Source organism: Vicugna pacos, unplaced genomic scaffold, assembly GCF_048564905.1.
Source record: "Vicugna pacos unplaced genomic scaffold, VicPac4 scaffold_120, whole genome shotgun sequence".
Lineage (NCBI taxonomy): Eukaryota > Metazoa > Chordata > Mammalia > Artiodactyla > Camelidae > Vicugna > Vicugna pacos.
Genome location: NW_027328800.1, coordinates 23,944 through 44,242, shown reverse-complemented (window position 1 = coordinate 44,242; position 20,299 = coordinate 23,944). Strand labels below are relative to the sequence as shown.

The 20,299-nt window shown below is 42.8% G+C and overlaps 1 long non-coding RNA gene across 1 annotated transcript; it reads right to left on the bottom strand.

Annotated features, from left to right (window-relative positions):
- Positions 1 to 5,436: 5,436 nt before the first annotated feature.
- LOC140695017 (uncharacterized) lies at positions 5,437 to 18,339 on the bottom strand. The gene is made up of 5 exons (XR_012070694.1): positions 18,084 to 18,339; positions 8,678 to 8,825; positions 7,376 to 7,435; positions 6,460 to 6,654; positions 5,437 to 5,712 (listed from the first exon to the last, which is right to left on the bottom strand). It is a non-coding gene; the product is annotated as an uncharacterized lncRNA (long non-coding RNA).
- Positions 18,340 to 20,299: the final 1,960 nt, after the last annotated feature.

Below are 20,299 nucleotides of genomic sequence, written 5' to 3'. Positions count from 1 at the left end.
GTTTTTCATAGCTTAGATTTCTGTGCACTTAATAATTCAACCTCAGACCTTCTCTTAACGAACAACTTTCACAATACTTTCCAATACATTGTCTACAAATTTCATCTCCTTGAATAAATCTCTTCAGATCTCCTTCCACATGGATTAACGACATGCTAGTCTTGTCACAGAGCTCATGGGGCCACTAGTGGGAAGTAACATGGGAATACATGGACCAGGATCAGGGAAAAGATCAACATAATTGCCTTAGCAATACATACTTAAAATAGTAGGAAAATTGTTTTCTTTACAAACACAAACACACACACAAACCCCAAAAGCCCATAAAGAATGATTAAAGAGTGGTCAAACCCATTGCCCTGCCTTCAAATTCTGTATAACATAAAACAAAAATAACAGAAGGAAGATATCATATAAATATGAATCTCAAGGGGGATTGGGTACACTCAGTGGCAGAGTGTGTGCTCAGCATGCTTAAGGTCCTAGATCCAATCTTCAGTACCTCCATTAGAAAAAAAAATTAAAAAGAAAAAAAATTATCAATTTTAAATATTTACATATTAACAAATATCCTCCTTTAAAACTGTGTTCTAAAGGATAACCCGGGTTAAGGAGAAAGTACCTCTTCATGACTGTGATCCTGCTGATAATTGAGGGAGGAAATTAGAGTATGACCACGTGAAATAAAATTCCTTATGAAATAATGATCCCGGGTGACAATCATTATTGGCTGCTGTCATCACAAAAAAGAGAGTCAAATGTAATATTATGTACCTTATGACAGGAGTACAAAACTTCACATAACAATTATTTTTGCACAAAGTTGAACCTCAATCAGATCAAGCTTTTAGGGGAGGATTAAATCACTTAGCTAAAGCCAATACATAGGATGGAGAAACAAGTCTAACACCATAGGGGAGAATGAAATCAGCCAAACAGGAAATAGAGAAACCCCTCAGCAATTTCAAGGAAAATGAGAAACAGGAAAATTATAGATTAGAACGCACTTGAGAGATATGCTAGCTGCAATGTCTGAATCTTGTCTGGATCTTGATTTCAACCCCAAAACTACTTAAAAGTGTATTTTTGTGACAAGCAGGGAATTATTTTGTAACCCTAAAAAAAAGGAATATTCCAATTTTATTTGAAAGAGACCTTGTCATTTCACTAATGAAAGGTTAAGCTATGTAGGATTGTCTTCAAAATGACCCCATAGTGGGGGAGGGGAGGAGATGGAGATGAAAGATGCAACAACAGTGACTCTGAGTTTATAATTCTGGAGCTGGGTGACTGATAACAACCAGGCAGGCTGGCTGTACTGTTCTCTCTATTTCTGTACATGTTTGAATCTTTCCATAAAATGTGAAACAACAAATAGACTTCAGTGTTTTAAAACCCTCACTTTGAATGTTAAGAGGTTTGCCCAAGTAGGTGGGCACCTGCATGGGGCACTGAGATAAGAAAGAACAGACACCTGGCTCCAGACTGACCTGGGGCTACCTTGACCCTCCTCTTCTCCTAACCATCCACAGCCAGCCCATAACTGCATCCCGTCAGCCCCACTCCCCAAATGCATTCCTCATTGGCTCCCACCATCTCTCAACTGGCCCAATCCAAGAGCCTCCTACCTGGCCTCCCTGCTTCCTGGGTCCCTGCCATACATTCTCCACATTATCTTTGCAAAATGTGAGTGAGAGAAAATTACTTAAGTGCTTAAGCTATCATGACTGCTTCTCACTGCGCTTAGAGTCTACACTCCTTTCCGTGCTCCTGATGCCCTTCTAAACCTCGCGTCTCATCACTCTCACCAGCGCTGGCTCCAGTGTCTCCACAAACCTGCTGAGCACATTTGTGCCTCGGGGCCAATGGACAAGCTGCCTCTATTCCATGGGTGACTTTTCCCAGATCTTCAAATTCCAGCCTCCTTATCGCCATCTCAGCTCACATGTAACCTACTCAAAGATAGCTTTCTTAACTCACTTCCCCCCAAGTCTCCCATCTCAACACTGTGTTATTTCTTCATTTCAATCTGACATTGTTTCCTTATTTGCACGATTATTTTTGTTTTCTCGGTTGTCCTTGGCCTCCATCCCCCCAGCAGCCTTGCCCAAACAGCATAAGCCCCCGGGGAGCAGCCGGCGCTGGTGCTCTGAGAAGACACATGCTGAGCGCGACATTACAATCACGTGGTGTAGTGAAACGGTGTCGAACAGCAGATACAGAAAAGCAGTGAGAATTTCTCTCTTATTTTATAATTTAAATGAAATATAACATTTACTCCTATGTAATGAAGAATTTGGTAGGTCTTTGTTCCCAGTTCCTAGGCAGCAACCGCTAAAGCCTCGAAATTTCCCAAGATAAGAGTGTCTTTGCTATTCATGGTGGAACCTTGGATGGCTTGTGTTCATGAGATGACTCAGGATGGGGACTGGCCAGCCAGAGACACCAACCATGTGATTAGAGGAGTGGGGCTTTGAGCTTTGTGACAAGTGAGTGGCCACCAGGAGAGGAAGGGGCTCAAAATTTAGGGCTAAGGAAAGGTTTGACTTACAGTTAGGGTTTGGGTTAGCCATGTCGGTAGTGACCCAATAAATCATGGCTTTGTAATAAAGCCTGCAGTAAAAACTTGGGGCAATGAAGCTCAGAGCTCCTGTGAGCTTCCTGGTTGGTAACACTCTTGGAGGACTGTCACACTCAGATGCCATGAGGACAACCCTGAGCCCTTCCCACTGGGGTGCTCTCCACAACAGCTCACCTGATGAGACCTAAGGGCTGCTGCTTGTCTGTGCTTCGAGGAGGATCCCATTCCCTGTACAGAAGGCCCTGATCACTGGGGCAGCTGAGGTCCTCTGACGGAGGCTGAAGTGGCACTGGGAATCAGAAGCAAACAGGTGAGCGTCACTGTCACAAAATGTTCACATGTTCTGTTGATAAAATTTGGTGCTAACACTTCATGGTCATTTGTAAATAAGGGGCCCTCACTTGCCAGGAGGGATGGAGGTACCATATAATTTTTCATAATTCTCACCCAGGATTAATATTAACCCCTTGAGGGTCATTTGCAAACGTGTGTGGAAAGGAACGCTTGGATGTCACAGTCCTGGGACCACCGTGGGTACCTGGTGAGAGCCTTGCAGATGCTTAATGTTCTACAACCGGGCCAGTGTTCCACAGCAAAAATCTAGTCCACCCAAGTGCCCAAACTGCTGCAGTGGAGGGACACCTGATGGTCCAGCCCCCTCTTTGGACACCCGGAGGAACTTGGACCCTGACAGGTTAGGGGCAGGGTCAATTCTAAAACCCAGGCATTTTTGTCCCCACAATTCAGTAGTTATTCGGTGACAGCACATGGAATATAAACAACAAAGTAACTTGACATGATGTTATATATTTAGCTTACTCAAGAAACAAAGTTTAAATCCAGTCATTCTCCTTCCCACCTGACCTACTTTCCTTTGTCTTGTACTAGCACCAGATTATTACCCACCCAGCCTTAACAAGGGTCCTGACTCCACTTACCTCCCTCCCAAACACCACATGAGATGATTCCTCAGCCTGGATGTGGGACCAGCAATTACAAGAAGCTTTAGTGGAAAAGAACTGGTTATGCACAGATACCAACTAAACACTGTAGATTCCTGGTGTCCCACAATAGTAATCATGACAGCTGTTTGCAAGTGTCCCCAAAGTTCATTTAAGACTCTCACTGCTAATTTTGCTGGGACATAAATATGAAACATGTGGACTGCTGGGCTGGACTGCTAAGCTGGGTCTCTAATCCAGGAAGCTCAGTGTCTGCTCCCTGCACCCAGCTCCCTGTTCTGTTCATGCATATGCATCAAGAAGCTGTTTAGTGTCCATTTTAATATCTTAAACAGTGCATTTCAATATTGTCTTCATCCACAAATACGTGTACCACATAGTAGTAATGATCAATCTTAGTATTTGCTTTCTTTGGTCTTAGAGAGTCAGATAAATGGATAGCAAAGATAACAAAGTCATAGAGGGCTATAATATAGTATTTCCTTTATTTCAATGACAGGATTTATTTAAAGAGCTTAGATATAACATCCTTGCATTTATGGCATCATTAAGCGTCTGAAGCTGTTACATTATAAAAACTTCATTTCTAGCGAGATGTTATCAGTTAGAGAAGAGCTCCTAAATTTGAGGGGTTGCTGTCATCTCAGACAGAGTCCCTAAAAAATGTCAGCAATCTGCAGTATTGCCATCATGACAAGAACCCAGACAGATGAAATTTGGAAAGCCCTGTGGCTTTCTAGTGTACAGACATAAAATGGTATTTCAGAGGGAAAAGCCTGAATTACAGAAAGTGATAAATGAAATGGTCTAACATGCATTTCCCTTTCAAAGAACTAATATGTCTTTTGTCGATAATAACATCTGTCAGTAATTATGAAAAGAGCTGACAGATGCATAGTACTTAATATAAGCCAGGGCAGTTGTATCACTGACACAGATTCATTAATCCCCATAGCATCTCTACGAGGTGGGTACTACAATTATCCCCATTTTATTGGTGAGGAACTTGATAGACACAGAGGGTAAATGACATTTACAAGGTCGACAGTGAGAAACCAACACAGGTGTTCCAGCTTGAGTCTACGCTCTTGGCCACTTCTCTTTTTTTTTTTTTTTGGTGGTGGGGAGATAATAAGGTAATTCTGGTGGGGGGTGGGGAGGTAATTAGGGTTATATGTCTATTTTAGAGGACGTGATGGGGGCTGAACCCAGGACCTTATGCTTGCTAAGCATGTGCCCCATCACTTGAGCTGTGCCCTCCCCTCTAGAGTCTATGCTCTTAGCTGCTAATCCTCACTGTCCCACATGGTAACTGTGGGGGAAGTACAGTTCATTCATTCACTCGTTAAACTCAGCCTTCCCGGTGCCTGAGATTCAGCAGTGAACAAGACAACATGTTTCCTGCCTTAAATGAGCTTGTCGCCTCCTGATATATTATCTTCATTTTACCCAGGAAGAAACAAGGTCAAGAAGATTAGTCTTTTCCTGTTAACACCGGAGGATACATGAGGTGCTTTATTTCAATTCTGCCATTTGACTTACACCATGGGGAGGGAAAGCTGCCTTGCAAATCCTGGAGCTCACAAACCTGTTAATCCTGAATTTTTTTTAACACTGTCCCTTACTTGATACTTGATCTGAGAAAGGATGAAGTAAACCTAAAAATGTTCTAAGAGAGCTTGTGGCTTATACAAGGTAACTAACCAGCCACTGTTTACTATCCTAACAGGAATCTGTAGGCATATTTCTTTTCTTTCTCTTTTTTCCTTTTTATGGGCAGCTTTTAAAAACCAAATCAAACCAACCAAACCAAATCACTGATAATTCAACAGCAGGTTCTAAATCACCCCCAAGACAGCAGCTAAACTCGGTTTAGACTTACAATGCGGTTTCTGGTGGTTGGATTGAAGAATGTATCTCTATCCTGAATATAAAAGTCTTTCATGGAGCTCTTCTCAAATAGGGCAATGAAAAACTCTTGTTCCGGTTGTTGATACTTTCATCCACTTGGAGGACTTTCATCAAACAGCGGAAGTTATCAAAGGCTGAGGACCGGGTTTTCAAATCATTGGGCTTCAGAGGCAATATTATGTGCAGTATCTCAGCGTATGTACAGAACACCTCCCACAGGGGGTGTACTTTTGCAAATACAAGCTTGTCATCCAAAACCTATATTGGGAGAATGAAAACACAAACCAGGAAAATATTTTCACATTTTTAGTATACAGATTTTTCCTACATTGCTGGTAGTTAAAGCACTTGTGCAAACACACACATATGTCACACTGGTAAAAGTGAAGATATAATAAAAATAGATTTGCAATACATCATACATTTTTGCCTTAAAGATAATTTCTTTGTTGAAATTACTGAAAAGTTTTTTAAATTCCTTACAGTTCCTTCATAAAATAACCAATGTTTTAGATAAAGAAAAGCAAACTTGTTAATTTTTAGTCCAAATTAGTAACTAAAAATAGAAACACCAAAATATTCTTTGCAGTGGTATTGTAATGACAATTTTTTAAATTTCTGAAACCTAGAACTATTTACATATCTGTTCAATATATTGTTAAACAGCCATTAAAAGGGATTTAAAAGATTTATATTTATTGATATGGAATATATAATAAAAGGAGAAAACAAAAAAAATGTGAAATAATAATTTTCCTTTTTGGAAGGGAAAAATATCTTCATTTGAACAAAAAAAAGTTTAGAAGGATTTTATGATCCTTTATATATAATTAAGGTACAGATGGTTTTTAATTCCACTGTTCTTTCACTTTCAATTTTGGGGGTAACTTTTTATAATAAAAAAATCTTTAAAAAGGTTCTTGCATAAATACATTAATAGATATATTTATGACTATATTCTCTGGCTATTAAAAAAGATCTCCTAGCTGTGGATCTGAAACTTACATTCCATAATGCAGATTCTGACTGACTCGCCTCCCAGCCCACAGCAAAGGCACGGCTAGTGTGACATGTTTCAAATACCATTCCAAGGAACATGCAGGCTCCCAGCCAATGGCTGCAAGGGGACTGACACTGATCTGGTTGCTCCCAGCTGCAGACCATCACAGATGAGGTTAGATCCACAGGCTCATATTTTCTCTGTCAAAAGAAATCAGAAAGTGTTAGGCTTTTACTTACACCAGGGAACAAGAATTTGTTTTTTTATGCAAAAAAATAACAACAAACCAATTTGAACCTGATGAAAAGACATTTACTCAAAACAGCACAGTAGCAATGAAGGTGCTCTGGCAGACAGGGACTTGTTGGATTCCTGTGAGTGCTGGACTCCTCACATGGAATTTCCTTGGCACTCCAGAAGGCCTGTGGTTGTCCTCATGGGTTTGTGGCCATAAGTGGCGCACAAAAGTCTCTGGCTTTGCCACAGTTTCAAAGCCTTTTTGGCTTATGAAAGGTTTTGCCCTCAAATGGAGTTTTCTTGAGTCCAGTCACTGATGTCATTTACCAGAGTTACAGTCCAGATCTGATATTCTAGACTCTTAATATCTTGCAGACATTCAAATGGTTCAGGTTTGGATGTGTATTCACCTCTGCAGGCCTGGACCAAATCCGATAAAGACACCCGGACAAGTTCAGCAAAATACAAAGAAATTTTTCTCTCTGCAAGACTGAAATGTCTGTGAAGCTATAAAAACATCTGCACCTACAAAAATAGGGAACCAACTCATCAATAACATATCTATCCATAATGCATGGACATTCAAAATAAATACTGTATTTACTCCTATTAAATTCTATCTTGCTTTTGCCAAACTGTGTCCTAAACTGAAAGGAAAGTAGGTAAATGTAGAGAATTTTTTACCTTTTAAGAGAAAAAGGAACCCTCCTACTCGGTTGGTGGGAATGTAAATTGGTGCAGCCTCTATGGAGGACAGAAAAGAAGTTCCATAAAAAAATGAAAATAGACTTCCGTGTGATCCAGCAATCCCATTCATGGATATATGTTTGGAGAAAAATTTAATTCAAAAAGACACATGCACCCCAATGTTCACAGCAGCACAATTTAAAATAGCCAAGACACTGAAACAACCCAAATGTTCACTGACAGATGACTGGATAAAGAAGTTGTGGTATATTATATATATATATATATATATATATATATATGTATATATACATGTATGCATATATATACACACGCATATATACACATGAACACACACACAAATGGAATACTGTTCAGCCACTAAAAAATAAAATAATGACATTTGCAATAACATGGATGGACCTACAGGGTATTATGCTAAGTGAAATAAGTCAGAGAAAGAAAAACAAATATTCTATGTATTAACTTATATGTATATCTAAAAAATAAAACAAATTAATGACTATAATAAAACAGAAATAGACTCACAGGTACACAGAACAGACTGGTGGTTACCAATGGGGAGAAGGAGAAGAGGGGAGGCAGGAAGGGGTTAGGGGATTGAGAGGTAAAAAGTACTAAGTATAAAATGGATAGGTTACAGGGCTGTATCATACAGCACAGGGAAATATAGCCATTATTTTATGGTGACTTTAAATGGAATATAATCTATAAAAATGTTGAGCCTCTGTTTAGTACACCTGAAACTAATATGATGCAAATCAACTACTCAATTACAAAATTTTTAATCAAAGTTTCCTTTTCATATTATTTGCAATAAGTTAGAAGCCAGCACTGTCAACAGAAACATAGTGCAAGTCACAATTTTCCAGTAATCCCATTTAGAAAATAAAAAGGAACAAGTGAAATTAATTCCAGTAATAATTACATTTATCCCAAAATATCCAATATACTATCATTTCAAAAGTGTGATTGACACTTTTAAAACTTATTAACAATATTTTACATTATTTTTGTTGTACAAAGTCTTGAAAATCTATTATGTATTTTCCACTTATAGAACATCTCAATTCACAATAGCCACATGTGTCTGGTGGCTACCATACTACACAGACCAGATTACACCATTCACACTTCTGATAAATTAACTGCTCTTACTTATTTAAAAAACTTGCAGAAAAGGGTTTAGATAGTCCCTCTATCAAACAAAGCAACCTTGACAGGTGGGGATTATTTTCATTATAAAGTGAAAAATAAAGGTAAGAGAGCCATGCTTACATGTATGTTAAGGTAACAATACCTTCTTAATTCATTCAGGACTTTACAATCTTTCTTCATATGCCAAGGATTCACTGTCACTGCGCAATGTTTTTCACTACTATCATCTTTGTGATTGAGAGGCTTCTGATGACCCTGCTTTGTGCTTCTGTACATAAAGTAACAAAACAGAGAAAAAGACCTTATTAAAGATAATTTAGGGGGGAGGGTATAGCTCAAGTGAAAGATCATGTTCTTAGCATGCACAAGGGCCTGGGTTCAATCTCCAGTAATTCTTCTAAAAATAAAATAAATAAATAAAAACCTAATTACCACCCCCCAGCAAAAAATTAATTTATTACTTTAATTAAAAGTTTAAAAAAGATAATTTAGTGCAGGCTTATCAGGCTACAAGAGCTACAATGAATGCCCCCACCCATTAATTTAGAAGAAGTCTCACAGTATTTCTCAACATAAAGGCTAAAATATAATTGAGAACACTTCCTGATGGTCAGCATCATTTTAACAAAAATGTAGATAATTATGTCCCTGTTGTCAAATTTCTGTCAGAGTTGGGCATGGAACATTTATTTAGTAAAAGTGACTTTGCAGCTCTCTTTGAAAGAAATGCTGAGAAATGATCTTTTCTGTTGGAAATTAGCCTGCTTTTAAATTCTTCAGTAGGCATAAGTGTTTACAAACCAGGCAGGAACTGGATTATATTTTACATATACTTTAGAAACTGATTTGAATTTTGCCCTCTACCTGCAAGGCTATTTCTTAGGTAATAACATAAGCAGGCCACTATACTAAATTTTGTTTCCCTGTTTGCTTAATCCTCACAACAACTATGTAAGCTGCTATTATTACCCCCATATAACAGATAAAGAGCTTGAGGCAGAAAATAATTTGGGTAACTTGGTAAATGGTGGAGCTGGGTAAGACTGCAGCCAGTCTGACACTCAGGTCCATTCTTCTCACCAATGTCTGATACTGCTACCTACATTCAGCAATGACCGCTAATTTCATATTTAAGTGTGTCATTTCTAAAAGTGCAAAGCTATATTAGTACTGCTGTGTAAATTATCCGTTTGAGATGTGATTGCCAAAAAAAAAAAAAATAAATAAAATCAGGGTGCCACTGAGGGGGGGCAAACTGCATATGGACGGACACAAGGGACTTTGTGAGGACAAAGTTGCACAAATCTAGAAATAGCTAAAATGGCTGACTTGTACAATTATAATGTGTGAATTTTATGGCCTGTAAATTACACCTTAATACAGATATTAAATTAAGAAACTGGGATACAAAATTAAGACTAAAACACATATATAAATCACACAAAGAACAACAGGCAAATATCATTATTTACTGCACCATTGTCCTTGATGCAGCTTCCTATCCTCACCCATTCCTGAAAGGATGACTCATTTTTAAAATAGTCTTTTAATTTATTCAGCAAATAATTTTTGATTGCCTACTATGTACCCAGGACTAGTCTAGGCAGTTGGAATAGATAAATAAACAATACAAAAGTCCTGTCCTCACGGAGATTTGTTGGAGTCTAGCTGGGATGGGGGTGGAGATGACAATTCACACAACAGAGCAGCAGAGGAGGTGGCATGTTAGGAAAGAGGAACCATGGAAAAATCAAAAAAGGGCAAGGTAAAGAGAGTTTAGGGTATGGGATGAGGGTGATGTTGTATTAAATACCAGAGCAGGCCACACTGAGGACTGAGGTTAGAACTAAGACTTGGAGGTGAGAAGTCCCAGGTGGACGGACTAACCATCACCGAGGCCAGCGTGCACTTCGCATGTTCCAGAATGGGGGCACGGCTGGAGCTGCGGAGAAGGGTCAGTGCAGATCCTGTATGGCCTTGGAGGACGTTGTAAGGACTGTGGCTTTTACCCAGAGTGAAATGGGGAGGCACTGCAGAAGGACGACACAATCTAACTTAGGTTTTCGAGGCTCACTTGACTGCCAGGTGAGAATAGTCGAAACGGGTCAGAGATGAAAGGAGGGAAGCCTCTGAGAAGGGCTGTGCAGGAGGAGAGGACAGTGGCTCAGGGTAGGGAAGCAGCAGTGGAGGCAGGAACCATGGTGAGAAGTGGCTGGGTTCTGGATATGTTTTAAAGGCAGTGTTAAACCAGATCTATTGACAGAATTCATGTGGTATGTCAGTGAAAGTCAGAATAACTCCAAGTTTTTTGACCCAAGCAGCTGGATGGATTAAGTTTCCACTAACTGAATGGGGGAGGTTGCAGGAAGAACCAGTTTGGGGTGTAGGAGAACAAAGAGCTCAGTTTTTACACATGTTGCTTTTAAGATATCAGAGTTTCAAGTGAAGATGTCAAATCAGCAGAAGATTGTAAGAGTCCAGAGTTGGAGAGAAAAATTCTAGCAGGAGACAGAAATGTGGGAATCATGGGTCACACAGGTGGCACAGGAAGACATGAAACCCAGGTACTCAAACATTAAGATAACCTGGCATTAACCATAGAAGTTGTCCTTGAGGGCCTGCCTACTAGGTGTGGATATCAGTCCTATTTCCTGACCACTCGAGTTTTAAAAAGCAACTTACAAATTAATTCGTGCAAGACACTGCCTCCAGTGGGTGGGTCCAGAGCTGGAGTGGGAGAATTGGATGGTGCACACTACTCCCTACAGTAGAATGTGTGTGTGTGTGTGTACACATGTGTGTGTGCGCAGGGGGATGAGATACACCTGGCTTAAGAAAAAGAGCTAGTAAGTCTAGAAGCTGAAAGATGAAAGAACATCCAGATATGGTAGAGGGAACAGGGGAAACACTGTGTACTGTAAGACATATCCCCATAATGCCATTTCCCACCATCCTTTCATCAGGAACACAGTTGGAAAGGGGGGAATTATGTAGATACGTGTGATGTACACAAACTTTCTGAGTATGTAACACAGAATATCGACATATGTAGCAAGTTAGTGATATTTATATATGCTTCAAGTTTAAAAACAAGTTCACAACAGAGGGAAAATAAAATACTGAGGAGTGGTAGAAGTATCATAGAAGGCCTTTCAATGCTCAGAATGGAAGCAAAAGCAGCTTCACCCAACAAAGAACGTCAATAAGAGTCAAGAATGTTTATATTTGCTTAAGAAATTGAGAGTTACAACTTCCTGCTTTAAAGAATTAACATAAGACAGATACCACACTATAAGCAACGTCTATACTGGAGCTTTCTTAAAGCTATTTTAGTTCCTGCTTGTTCTGATGTACTCCAGACACTCTGCAAAGAAAACCTTCTATTCAAAGGCTTAAAGGAATAAAATAAGAAATAACACTGCATTCTTTTCAGTGGTCTCTGTACTGAAAGTCACTTGCAAATGCAGCACCCTGCCACAGGTCCACATTTTTAACAATAAAGACCTTTGCGCAATTTTTCAATTGCTATGTGACTTTGGGTCAGTCTCTCACTAAGAAGCAGAATGGAGTACCAGAAAATGACACATCAGGTCTAAAACTACAGATGTGGGAGATGAACCTCCACCAGGAAACAGCTAAGTGGGAGGGTAAGGTTTACCTTTTAAGTTACCGTAAGTGCAGTTACACCTGCTCCCTGCTTCCCCTGTGAAGTGAAGAGCTAGTCTTTTCCAGAAAAGCTCTCATTCTGAGAACTGTCTTCTTTAAAATATTCGGAGATTCTCTTTTAAGGTTCTTGCACTTTTAAGCCTTTCCCCAACTCTACATCCTATAACAAGTGTAAAAATTATCCTATAGCCTATTGTTACAGAACATACTCTACAAAAGCTGAGGTTTCCCAGGGTTTGGATCCCAGAACTCTGCTACCAGATAATCCTAAAGCTTTCCTTCCATAACAGACTCTTCCGCCAATTCCCAGCTGTGGGCAAATTCGGCTTCTCAGATCAGGTAACTTTCTAACTCTGCCTACGAACACTCTGCTGCCAGTAAAGGAACTCTCAGACAGAAAGCACACAATGCCCCTAGTGAGGGTTGCCTCCTTCAATCAATCAAGATGCCATCACCAAGCAAATATTTAAACCTACTGCAAAACCTCTAAAGACATCTTACAAACAATATAGTTTGTATAGATGCATACTATTTGCTCTGGAATAGTGATTTCCAATGGAAGGAACAAAGGACCACATGACCCAAGCAATTTTTTAAAACTGCACATAACCATCCCTCTTCACGTGAGGATTCAGGCAAGACGGTCTTACAGGCCTAGGTGTAACAGAATGACAGCACCTCTAGGAGTAGGTTGAAAAGCAGCGAGGTAGACTTCTAGTGAAAGGGGGTGATGTAATAGGCCCCATCGCCCACTTACCTACCAGCACAGGACAGTCATCTCAGATCGAGAACAAACACTTTGGGAAACAGAGGTTGTTTATATTTTTATGGTATTCTGGTGGAAATAATGCCCTGAGTCATGTGAAGTTGTGGCTGCAAAATTGAACAGGGGACTGGACATTTTCACATTCAGGACAAAAATAGCCCCTGGATAGCCACCATATCTGCTCTCCCCTTTGCCTGTTCACCCCAAAAGCTGCAGGACTCTCCTGCTTGCAATGACACCCACCACTTCTCACAAATTCTTGCCAAGTTCACATCAGCAGCTGGTGGTGTCAAAGTCACCATTTGTACTGCTATGAAGTCCCTCCATTTCTTTATATCCCTTCTATTTTCTCTGTTGTCTTCCTAGCTACACTTGCATTCACAAGATAGTTACCGCACTAACATTGCCTCTGTAATCAGTCCAGGATATAGGAAGTAGAGATTCAACTGTAACCAGTCCCAGAATACTTGTCATGCCACACTAGTGTCCCAAAAAATACTCTGGCATCCCTCATCTCACTCAAAGAACCACTGCATTACTTAGAGGTTGTAAAATTAGAGGGCTTTCTCTACTGGGAAACACTGTGGCTTGTGGTAGAGTTGTGATTTCAGTTTTTGCAACTACTTACAGGCAAAAAGACATGGCCCACAAATTTTCTTCAAGCGTTTGGTATTTAAACTTTCATTAGATACAGAGCCGGTGGACTAACCGTAATCTAGGAACATATGGTCATATTATCAAATAATGTTCATGTCTACCTTACAGACATGTAAGAACTTGGATTACACCTGCAAGCCTCTAGGACTTTAGAATTAGATGTGAAGCATCCTGTGAGATAAAAAACCTCCTATCCAGTCACAGAACACAATTATAGACAACATGACACTAATGTCACTGAATACATTAGTATAGTCCATGTATGGTTAAGTTACATCTCCAATTTCTCAGAGCTGGAAAGGAGATGTCTAGAAAAGCTGGAAAAGCCCAATTACCAAAACAGCTCAAAAGTTAATGCAGACTCCTGCACCTCCCAGAGCAGAGGGCGGAGGGGGCATTGCCCAACACTCTGTCCTCCCCCAGGACGTGGCATGTGGGGAAGCAGGCAGGAATGGGTGGCTGGGACTCGGAGGTGGAGAGGTGATGAAAGCAAGAGTGGAACTGCTCTGGTCCTAGAACAACAGAGCTGTAAAAAGCTCGGCTTCAGTTCAACCAACTCCCTCTCCCACTTTCCCTCCCACCTACGTGAGAAACAGAGCACAGCCAGGCACTTTCTGCCCATGACGGTGACTACTAGTAGGAAAGGGACCAGGATAAAAGCATGTCCTATAAAAGATCAGTCTGATTTTAAGGCTATGTTATAAACAATGAACAGCACTGTCAGAGTGGGACACTTGTGTGGCGCTCAAGTAGGGAGGAGGAGGTTGAGGATCCATTTCCAGCACTTCCATGTCTTTTATCACTCCTATTTCTGACCTCTCCTTTGCCACTTTTTGAAGCACTGCCATCACTGGCAGGTAAAGGGGCAGCAATGTGACTTGGCCGTTTGGCTGATGGGGCTACATTTCCCAGCAGTGGAATGAAAAGGCACTGGAAGAGGATCAGCTGGAAGATGTGAACTGCAGTCCTGGCCTGTGCCAAACACTAACCAGGTGACCCTGGGTTAGGCTCTTATTCTCTCTGGGCTTCCGGCTGTTTACTTATAAAAGAAGGTTTTGTCATTGCACAAATATATCCAATATGAAATGTAACATGAAAGTCAAACATAATGACATCTCACCTGCTTGCTTCAGGGAACTGTACAAGCACTGAACACTATGTGAATGTAAACACAGTCTTAAGAAAACTATTGAGGTAAAGCACTAAACTGAACATGGAGATAAAGTTTTATGGATTTTCTTGGCTTTCTTTTTTAATTGCAACACTGAATTAATAGTTATTAGCTATAATCCACACCACCACCACTGCGAATAAATAAAGAAGGTAAGCACTGCCTGGATGCCTGTTATTGCCCGATGCTAAGCAGGGTGAGGGGTATAAAGGAGGCTGAACAAGTGAGTCTTCTCCAGTTACCAGCTAAGTGAGGAGACACATTGGAAACCACCCAGGAATGGTACCAAGTCAGTACTCAAATCCAAGATTACAGACTACTGATCATAAACAGTACAGGAATACAAAGAGGAGCTAGAAGTATTTGGAATAAATAGGGAAGACTCTATGAAGGGGATGGGGCTCCAACTAGTTCTCAGGGCAATTCTAAGCTGTTTTAACTGAGGACTGGATAGGAAAAGGCTGGTGACTCCTGGTTTTTAATAAGGCACAGGTTACCCTAGGAGGCTAAGTTACATAATGATTGGAACAAATAAGGTAAGTCCAAAATGATGAAGGGTCGAGACTCCCTGGCTGAGATCTGGTTGTGTTAAGTCTTTGACTTGACTGTAGATGTGGGAGCACCAAAACTGTAGGTTGACTGAAAGGGGGGGAGAGAATATCCAAGAATTCAGCAGAAGGAAAAATTCATGTATCAGGGATGAAAGCTCTTCATCAGAGTATCAGCAATCAGAATAGACACTTGAAACCAAAAACATACAGTTCAAGCAGCTGACAAAATGTGGAGGGTGGTGAGAGAAAGATAAATCAAAGACCACTCCAAGCCTTTGTGTATTCAAGACCGAAAGAATGATTATCCCACTGAATAAGTGGAGACGCTGCAAGAAAAAAGATTATGAAATCAGCTTTAGACATGTTGAATCTGACGTATGAGCTAAGAGTAGGTTTTCTCTAAGAAGCTCAAAATTCAAAACTGAAGCACAGATGTTGAGTACAGGCTTAAGATGCAGATGGACAAGACATGATAAATCTCCTAAAAGAAAACATAGGCAAAACATTATCTGACATAAATCTTAGCAACATTCTCCTAGGGTAATCTACCCAGGCAATGGAAATAAGAGAAAAAATAAACAAAAGGGACATAATTAAACTCATAAATTTCTTCACAGCAAAGACAACCATAAGTAAAACAAAAGGAAACAACAACCTACGAATGGGAGAAAATATTTGCAAATGATACGACTAACAGAGGCTTAATTTTCAGAATATATATAACAGCTCATACAACTTAATAACAAAAAAACAAACAACTCAATCTTAAAATAGGCAGAAGACCTAAACAAGCATTTCTCCAATGAAGACACAAATGGCCAATAGGCACATGAAAGAATGCTCGATATCACTAATAAACTGAGAAATTCAAATCAAAACTATAATTAAGTATCAGCTCCCATCATTCAGAATGGCCATCGCTCAAAAGTTCATGAATGATAAATGCTAGAGAGGCTGTAGAGTGAAGGGTACCCTCTTACACTGCTGGTGGGAATCTAGTTTGGTGTAGTCATTATGGAAAGCATGGAAATCCCTGAAAAAACTAAAAGTAGACTTATCCTATGACCCAGCAATCCCACATCTGGGTATATAACTGGAAAGAACTCCAATGTGAAAAGATACCTGCACACCAGTATTCACAGCACCACTGTATACAAGAGCCGAGACATGGAGGAAAGCTAAATGTAGCAACAGATGACTGGATAAAGAAGTTGTGGCATATTTATACACTGGAATACTACTCTACCATGAATAGGACAAAATAAAACCATTTGCAGCAACATGGATGGAGCTAGAGATCGTCATTCTAAGTGAAAGCAGCCAGAAACAGAAAAATACCAAATGATACCACTCATATGTGCAATGTAAAAAAAGAGAGAAAAAGACACTGTGAACTCATCTACAGAACAGAAACAGACTTGCAGACTTAGTAAACAATCAAGGTTACCAGGGAAAGGGGATAGGAAGGGATAAATTTGGGAGTTCGAGATTTACAAATGTCAGCCACTATATATAAAAAGAGATTTTAAATTAAGTTTCTTCTATATAGCACAGAAACCTATGTTCATTATCTAGCAATAACCTATAATGAAAATGCTGATACAGCCACCAACTGAGGAAGCAGGAGAAGAAAGGAGAGTTAGTTATGCTGGGCTAGAGCCCACTTCTAAAATCCTTGTCAGCCACTGAGGCTGCCCCGAGTACACTGAGCTTTCCTCCCAGGGACAGGCTGACATGACATGCGTCCTGCAAACCTGGGGCAGCAGAGGCCGTCCCCAGGTCTGGCCCTAGGGGAGATGGGAGCAAGTCCACCTGCTCCCCTTGGGGCAGCACCCCTCCCTGCAGCCCCCGCCACCTGACTGCACCACGCCTGCATCTCAGGAAACCACTGACTTGAAAACAACTGATCCACGAACCTGGGGCAGCGGCAGGGAGATGGGCAGCGACCTGGCAAGCTGGTAGACTTGCCCCCATCTCCCCCATGGCCTGTCCAGGGCTCGGCCTCTGCTGCTCCAGGCACGGTCCGCAGGTCAGCCTGCTCTCGGGAGGAGGGCACGGTGTGGTTGAAGGCAGTGGCGGGTTATGGGGTCTGCCCATGGGAGCCCTTGGATTTGCTTCAAACTCCCCAGCGCATGGCCTGAGCTTGGCCTCTGCTGCCTCAGGTTCGTGGAACTCAGGTTACAGGTCAGCCTGCTCCTGGAAGGCGGGTGCTGTGCTGTCAGGGAAAGGTGGCGGCTGCGATGGCGGGATTGGGGCTGCCCTGTGAGAGCGCGGGGGTTGCAACAATTTCCCGCTGCTGCTGCAGCCATCCCAGCACACTCATCGCACCGAGCCCATCTCCCAGGAGCAGACTGACCTGTAACCTGAGTCCCACTAACCTGGGTCTTTAGAGGCCGCCCCCAAGGTCAGGCCGCAGGTAAGATGGGAGCAAATCCATGGGCTCTCATGGGGCAGTCCCCATTCCATCCGAGGCCCCGCGACCGCACCGCACCCACCTGCAAGGAGCAGGCCATCGTCTGAGGGCCAGTCGGAGATGCTCTGGAACCGTCCGGCGCCCTCCCAACTCCCGGGGCTGTACCTGCTCTCCTAAACCCGTGTATAAGCGGCGGCAAAAACACGGTGTTCAGGAACTACTAATACCGGGGTTACCACGAACCACAGCGGCGGCTGGGACCCGCCTCAGGGTCCTAACGGGACGCGCGGCCGGGACCTCACCTCCGCACCCCTCCCTGGGCGCCTCCTCAGCTGCACAGCCCAGGCGTCACCCGCCGGCTCCCCGAGCAGCGCGCCCCCACCAGCGCCCTCTTAACTGTCTGGCAGCGGCAGCCGAGCCGCGGGCAAGCGGCGGCCCAGGCCCCAGGCCGTGTTCCTCTTCCAGGAGCTGGTCCAGGAGCAACCGGCTGCCGCCAGCTTCCACGCGTTCTGGGTGGGTTCCGGCGTCCGCGCGTCTGTCCGTCTGCGCGTGCGCGCCCCTCCTCCTCCCGCCCGCAGCGCAAACTGCTCGGGTGGGTCTCCTGCTTTACCGGCCCTGGCCGCTGGGGCCGGGAGGAGCCAGGTGGGGCCCCTCCTGCTTGTCCCGCCGGGTCTCCATCCCCAGAGCCTTCACCCAGCCACCGACTGGGTCCTGGCATTGAACTAGAACCACGACTGCCCTAGGCCAGGCCTCACCCACCCAGCCCCACTTTCCCTGCTCAACTTCCCCTCCCTGTTACTACCCTCCCACCACTGGCCAGGCCCAGTCTCCCACCAGACCTTGAAGACAGGGCTCCTTCTCCTCACACCATGGTCCCTGCCCTGACACTCCATCCTGCTAGGTCCTAACCTATGGCCCCTACACCCACAAGCTTACCCCTCATGCCTCAGCACAGGACACCCAACATCCTGAAATTATCCCCCTCACCTCTCAGCCAGGTCATTTCCACTCTGATCGGGCCCCACACCTCTCAACCTGTACCCCCACACCATGGGATCCCCTTAAATCTGAGTGCACCCCTACCCTGAGCTCACTCACTCACCCTTCACCCTGTGGTTGGGGTGGGGAAATCCGAGCTCCAGTAATGATGACTACTGCCACCAGTGGGGGATCGAGCCTAGTGTGCACCTTCAGAGTTAATGTCTGAGGCTACAGGGTGAGGCAGGCTGGGATGAAGGTGGTTCCAATTCCTGCCTTGGCACCCTGATCCCCGCAGCCTGTGCCTGAACTGACCTGATGGGTCAGGTTGATCCCAGACTGCCAGCCACTGGCCTTGGGCTTTCGGTGGTTGACGGTCCTGATGGTGATCTGGACTCCTAGGGCGGAGGCACTGGGCACGCGGACCTTTGGGGTGGGGGAGTTCAGAGTATGCACTTAATCCCAGGGTTAGAAATCAGATGGTGGGCTGTGTGCATGGGGCTTTGTGCATGACATGGACTCAGCACAGGTGGGTGCAGGGAACTTGTTCATTCACACCAGGCCAGAGGGAAGAGGGAAGGGAGCTTTTAAAGTGTCAAAGTGAGGAAGCCAAAGCTTTAGAGCAAAGTAGGAAGGTGCACTGGCCAGGCCACCATGGATCTTGCCGCAACGCTTGTCCCTTGCATCAGGGGAGACTGGCAGTTGACTGGCCAATGAGACATCCCCTGCTGTGGTATAGTTTACAGGCAATTGAAGGGATTTTGAAAGGTAATTTTAATCCAATAATTTTCAGTTTCTCTGTGGTAGATTAGGTCCAAAATCATGGTGAATCTGGCAGGGATCCTGCCTGAAATCCAGCCTGGGACAGTGGAGGACCCACCCAGGAATCATCCACTTAGCTCTCACCAAAAGTCACTGTAATAGAGAAGAACAAATCTGACTCCATATTGGATCTGTTCCTTTTCCTTTAACCCTCTGCCGTGTTATCTAGGCTTAGACTTGCAAGCTCTGCACTTTTTGTAAAACAGTGTTGCCTTTAGCCTGAAATAAACAGGAGAGCCTATTCTCAAAAGTCTGAGCTTTAAGGATATTAACACTTTGCACTCCTATAAAGATAACAAGTTGCAGAATAGAAAAAGTTTGTTTTGTTGCAGGTTTTGCAGGAACACCATGATCTGACCCACGTGGACAGCTGCAAAGGATTCCAAGAACAAAGAATTCCTACACCAACAAGTTTGCAACAACCAACCACAGCCCCTCCCCTTTTTAGTAGAAAAGGAGCCTGAAGTTGACATGGGGAAGATGGTTCTCCAAGATATTAGTCCGCCATTATCTTGGTTTACAGCTGTTTACGTAGACCAGGTCATAGTGCCTCTGTAAATCCCCTAACAAAACAAAAGTAGTTTTCTATTCTACAACCTGTTGTCTTTATATAAGTGCAAAAGTGTTAATATCCTTAAAAAATCAAAGCCTTGAAAGTAGGCTCTTCTGTATATTTAAGGCTAAAGGCAACATTGTTTTACAAAAGGTGCAGAGCTAG